This window comes from Giraffa tippelskirchi, chromosome 6, assembly GCF_054371585.1.
Source record: "Giraffa tippelskirchi isolate mGirTip1 chromosome 6, T2T-mGirTip1v1.2.pri, whole genome shotgun sequence".
NCBI lineage: Eukaryota > Metazoa > Chordata > Mammalia > Artiodactyla > Giraffidae > Giraffa > Giraffa tippelskirchi.
In genome coordinates this window covers 59772187-59778608 of record NC_137280.1, presented here as the reverse complement: position 1 = coordinate 59778608, position 6422 = coordinate 59772187, and the positions used below count along the sequence as shown (strand labels likewise).

General features: G+C 37.7%; 1 non-coding gene across 1 annotated transcript; it reads right to left on the bottom strand.

Annotated features, from left to right (window-relative positions):
* Positions 1 to 5832: 5832 nt before the first annotated feature.
* Positions 5833 to 5939, bottom strand: LOC145511885 (U6 spliceosomal RNA). Its single transcript, XR_014058244.1, has one exon. It is a non-coding gene; the product is annotated as a U6 spliceosomal RNA (small nuclear RNA).
* Between the last annotated feature and the right edge of the window lie 483 nt (positions 5940 to 6422).

The following is a 6422-nucleotide window of genomic DNA, read 5'->3' as shown; positions in this document are numbered from 1 at the left end:
TGTGGTCGCATCAGGTTACCTGCCCTCCAGGGAAGGTAAATAACTATCCGGATGTGCCCATGTTCATGCAGAATGTGTATTTTCTAGTTGCTAATTCATGCTCACTGTAGCTGAAAGGATCCCTGCCCTAGACAGCTTCCTTTGCTCTGAGGCCCTCAGGCTGAGAAGCCAGCCTAACATTTTGTTTTCTTTGTCTACACAAAATGAAAGCTTGCTAACTTAGATCAGACTGTGACCACTCTATTTCTGAAAGAATCTATTCATTACTCCCTGAGCCAGTGTTAATGTGGGAATTTCCCAGGAGGTAGAGCAAAAAGAAGCACTAATTCTTTTCTTTTCCTCTGCAGCCTTGGATCTGGCACTTACTAGGATGTGACTGTGGTGAAGTCACTGAACTTTCAAGGGCCCCCATTTCCTCCTCATCATTTTTAAATAGGAGCAAAATCATCCATCGAACAAATGTGGCCCAGTTGAAAACAATTTTTTGTAATTTACCAAAGCATAGAAATATGAAGTACGGTTTTGCCTACCAGAATTTCTAAAACAACAAAACTTGTATATATCTAAAAATTAAACCAGCAGATTTGAGAAAAACGGGGTTCTTGAGGAAACAGTAAATAGACTCTGAATTTTTTTTTTTTTACATTCTAAATCTTTGAAGGTTTTCGTCTAGTTACATTAAGCACACAGTATGAGTCATGTTCATTACTTGATTCCTATTTTAATTCTCTTCCCCCTTCAACCCATTCTCATTATTTTCTTTTATTTAAAAGAGAAAGTGAAAGTCAGTCATGTCCAACTCTTTGCAACCCCATGGACTGTGCAATCCATGGAATTCTCCAGACTAAAATCCTGGAGTGGGTAGCATTTCCCTTCTCCAGGGAATCTTCCCAACCCAGGGATCAAACCCAAGTCTCCCACTCTGCGGGCAAATTCTTTACCAGCTGAGCCACAAGGGAAACCCAAGAATACTGGAGTAGGTAGCCTATCCCTTCTCCAGCAGATCTTCCCGACCCAGGAATTAAACTGGGGTCTCCTGCACTGCAGGCGGATTCTTTACCAACTGAGCTATCAGGGAATCCCCAAAGGTCAGTCCACTGCATTAGCTAGGAAATAACTTATAATAACAATTAGATGCTATTTTTTTGGTTGCAAATGGACAAAGATTTCAACAAGTTAGAGTGTTCAATGTTGTCCACAAAATACATACTCTCAAAAAGGGCTGATACCTGGTCAGGGGCTAAGATCCTGCATGCTGCATGTGGAACAGCCAACAACAACAACAACAACAAACAAACAAACAAACTGAGCCTTGTCCAGAAGCCTATGATGTATATCCATGGTAGTCTCATTATCAACCAAAATATTTATACCTGGTATCTCTAGTTGATAATATAGGTAATCTTACCATTGGTGGTTCTTCCACAGATAAATTATTGCTGATACCCATTTGCCATTTTCTCCAGAAGTGCTGAGAGTCCATTACGCTTTTGTGTTAATTATACAAGGCCAAAATGGAACCCCATATATTATTAGATATTGAGAGAAACTAGAACAAGTTGTACTGAAGTGATATTTGACACTGTATCTCTAACAAAATTGAAATAGAAACCTCTGTAAGTGCTAGTGCATTGTTAAAATGTTCAGATAAATTATTTGGTTCATAAATAAACAATTTTAACTTTTATGATAGTGGAGAGGAGCAAAGGTGGTAGGAGACTTTCTGAATATACAAATAATTCATTCTTTTGCAGCCAAGATAAACAGCACTATGAATTAATTAAATGACAGAACACTGGATGACAGGGTAGATCATCTTAGGACTGGGTACTTGTTAGGGATGCATGTATCCGTGAGACTTGTACCATGACCAGAATGTTGGTGTTATGTACCCTGGGCAGTCCAAGGGAGATGCTCTCAAAGGTGCCCTGGAAAAAGGCAATCAGCAGTTGCTGTGCGGCACCTTGTTGGCAGCAAAGAGAAGGAGCAGGAGGGAAAGGAGGCTCATGTGCTCAGTTTTTTCTCTCGTCATTCTGGGTAGAGTTGGAGAGATTGCACTGGCTCATAATAGGTTAGGAAGGTGAAGTTGAATTAGAGACAGCTGAGATTTGCAGATTTCCAAATAAGTTTTTCATTTCAGCAAGGATCTTTTTTTTTTTAATAAATTTATTTATTTTAGTTGGGGGCTAATTACTTTACAATATTGTAGTATTTTTTGCCATACGTTGACATGAATCAGCCATGGGTTTACATGTGTTCCCCATCCTGGACCCCCCTCCCACCTCCCTCCCCATCCCATCCCTCTGGGTCATCCCATTGCCCCAGTCCTGAGCATTTGTCTCATGCATTGAACATGGAATGGTGTTCTGTTTCACATATGATAATATACATGTTTCAATGCTATTCTCACAGAACGTCCCACCCTCACCTTCTCCCTCAGAGTCCATAAGACTGTTCTATGCATCTGTGTCTCTTATTCTGTCTCGCATATAGGGTTATCATTACCATCTTTCAAATTCCATATATATGCATTATTATACTGTATTGGTGTTTTTCTTTCTGGCTTACTTCACTCTGTATAATGGGTTCCAGTTTCATCCATCTCAATAGAACCGATTCAAATGTATTTTTTTTAATGGCTGAGTAATATTCCATTGTGTATATGTACCACAGCTTCCTTATCCATTCGTCTGCTGATGGACATCTAGGTTGCTTCCATGTCCTGGCTATTGTAAACAGTGCTGCGATGAACATTGGGGTACACGCGTCTCTTTCAATTCTGGTTTCCTCGGTGTGTATGCCCAGCAGTGGGATTGCTGGGTCATATGGCAGTTCTAGTCCCAGTTTTTTAAGGAATCTCCACACTGTTCTCCATAGTGGCTGTACTAGTTTGCATTCCCACCAACAGTGTAAGAGGGTTCCCTTTTCTCCACACCCTCTCCAGCATTTATTGCTTGTAGACTTTTGGATAGCAGCCATTCTGACTGGTGTGAAATGGTACCTCATTTTGGTTTTGATTTGCATTTCTCTAATAATGAGTGATGTTGAGCATCTTTTCATGTGTTTGTTAGCCATCTGTATGTCTTCTTTGGAGAAATGTCTATTTAGTTCTTTGGCCCATTTTTTGATTGGGTCGTTTATTTTTCTGGAATTCAGCTGCAGAAGTTGCTTGCATATTTTTGAGATTAATTGTTTGTCTGTTGCTTCGTTTGCTATTATTTTCTCCCATTCTGAAGGCTGTCGTTTCACCTTGCTTATAGTTTCCTTTGTTGTGCAAAAGCTTATAATTTTAATTAGGTCCCATTTGTTTATTTTTGCTTTTATTTCCAATATTCTGGGAGGTGGGTCATGGAGGATCCTGCTGTGATTTATGTTGGAGAGTGTTTTGCCTATGTTTTCCTCTAGGAGTTTTATAGTTTCTGGTCTTATGTTTAGATCTTTAATCCATTTTGAGTTTATTTTTGTGTATGGTGTTAGGAAGTGTTCTAGTTTCATTCTTTTACAAATGGTTGACCAGTTTTCCCAGCACCACTTGTTAAAGAGATTGTCTCTTCTCTATGGTATATTCTTGCCTCCTTTGTCAAAGATAAGGTGTCCATAGGTGCATGGGTTTATCTCTGGGCTTTCTATTTTGTTCCATTGATCTATATTTCTATCTTTGTGCCAGTACCATACTGTCTTGATGACTGTGGCTTTGTAGTAGAGCCTGAAGTCAGGCAGGTTGATTCCTCCAGTTCCGTTCTTCTTTCTCAAGATTGCTTTGGATATTCGAGGTTTCTTATATTTCCATACAAATTGTAAAATGATTTGTTCTAGTTCTGTGAAAAATACCATTGGTAGCTTGATAGGGATTGCATTGAATCTATAGATTGCTTTGGGTAGTATACTCATTTTCACTATGTTAATTCTTCCAATCCATGAACACGGTATATTTCTCTATCTGTTTGTGTCCTCTTTGATTTCTTTCATCAGTGTTTTATAGTTTTCTATATGTAAGTCTTTTGTTTCTTTAGGTAGATATATTCCTAAGTATTTTATTCTTTTTGTTGCAATGGTGAATGGTATTGTTTCCTTAATTTCTCTTTCTGTTTTCTCATTATTGGAGTATAGGAATGCAAGGGATTTCTGTGTGTTAATTTTATATCCTGCAACTTTACTATATTCATTGATTAGCTCTAGTAATTTTCTGGTAGAATCTTTAGGGTTTTCTATGTAGAAGATCATGTCATCTGCAAACAGTGAGAGTTTTACTTCTTCTTTTCCTATCTGTATTCCTTTTATTTCTTTTTCAGCTCTGATTGCTGTGGCCAAAACTTCCAAAACTATGTTGAATAGTAGTGGTGAAAGTGGGCATTCTTGCCTTGTTCCTGACTTTAGGGGAAATGCTTTCAATTTTTCACCATTGAGGATAATGTTTGCTGTGGGTTTGTCATATATAGCTTTTATTATGTTGAGATATGTTCCTTCTATTCCTGCTTTCTGGAGGGTTTTTAACATAAATGGATGTTGAATTTTGTCAAAGGCTTTTTCTGCATCTATTGAGATAATCATATGGTTTTTATCTTTCAATTTGTTAATGTGGTGTATTACATTGATTGATTTGCAGATGTTAACGAAACCTTGCATTACTGGGATAAAGCCCACTTGGTCATGATGTATGATCTTTTTAATATGATGTTGGAGTCTTTTTGCTAGAATTTTATTAAGGATTTTTGCATCTGTGTTCATCAATGATATTGGCCTGTAGTTTTCTTTTTTTGTGGCATCTTTGTCTGGTTTTGGAATTAGGGTGATGGTGGCCTCATAGAATGAGTTTGGAAGTTTACCATCTTCTGCAACTTTCTGGAAGAGTTTGAGTAGGATAGGTGTTAGCTCTTCTCTAAATGTTTGGTAAAATTCCGCTGTGAAGCTGTCCGGTCCTGGGCTTTTGTTTGCTGGAAGATTTCTTATTACAGTTTCGATTTCCATGCTTGTGATGGGTCTGTTAAGATCTTCTATTTCTTGCTGGTTCAGTTTTGAAAAGTTATACTTTTCTACGAATTTGTCCATTTCTTCCAAGTTGTCCATTTTATTGGCATATAGCTGTTGGTAGTAGTCTCTTATGATCCTTTGTTTTTCTGTGTAGTCTGTTGTGATCTCTCCATTTTCATTTCTAATTTTGTTGATCTGATTCTTCTCCCTTTGTTTCTTGATGAGACTGGCTAATGGCTTGTCAATTTTATCTTCTCGAAAAACCAGCTTTTAGTTTTGTTGATTTTTGCTATGGTCTCTTTTGTTTCTTTTGCATTTATTTCTGCCCTAATTTTTAAGATTTCTTTCCTTCTACTAATCCTGGGGTTCTTCATTTCTTCCTTCACTAGTTGCTTTAGGTGTAGAGTTAGTTGATTTATTTGATTTTTTTCTTGTTTCTTGAGGTACGCCTGTATTGCTATGAACCTTCCCCTTAGCATTGCTTTTACAGTGTCCCATAGGTTTTGGGTTGTTGTGTTTTCATTTTCATTTGTTTCTATGCATATTTTGATTTCTTTTTTGATTTCTTCTGTGAGTTGTTGGTTATTCAGAAGTGTGTTGTTTAGCCTCCATATGTTGGAATTTTTAATAGTTTTTTTCCTGTAATTGAGGTCTAATCTTACTGCATTGTGATCAGAGAAGATGGCTGGGATGATTTCAATTTTTTGGAATTTACCAAAGCTAGATTTATGGCCCACGATGTGATCTATCCTGGAGAAATTTCCGTGTGCACTTGAGAAAAAGGTGAAATTGATTGTTTTGGGGTGGAAAGTCCTGTAATTATCAATTAAATCTAATTTGTCTATTGTATCATTTAAAGTTAAAAATATGGAACGCTTCACGAATTTGCATGTCATCCTTGCGCAGGGGCCATGCTAATCTTCTCTGTATCGTTCCAATTTTAGTATATGTGCTGTCGAAGTGAGCACCCATTGGTGGTTCTTGTTTCCTGTTCATACACTGGGGGCAATTTCTTGCCTAATTTTTCTCTAATGATCATATATAATCATATAATTAGAAAAAGCAAATGATCTACATTGATGATGCATTTTACGTGAGGGTAATGTAACCAGTCAAGATGGTGAGATAGAAAGACAGTGTGAAAGGGCAATCCCTGAACTGAATGATCATCTGGAGTGATAATTGATGGCGTTGTGGGGGCCTGTGGGAGACCAGTGATATGGGTGTTGACAGTATGTTTAGAATGACTGTACCAATAAGATGTGTTAATGAGCTAGGATTTGAGGATGGAACTCTTATGCCTCAAATTTAAAAAGTTTGCTCTCTATAAAATCTGCCATTGATCACAAAACACTGTCTTGATATCCCTTCTCTCATGAGCTATATTTGGTTTCTCACACACCACCTGGCAAAGAATGATTTCGACCTTGATGGTAGATGTTTCTGCCAAC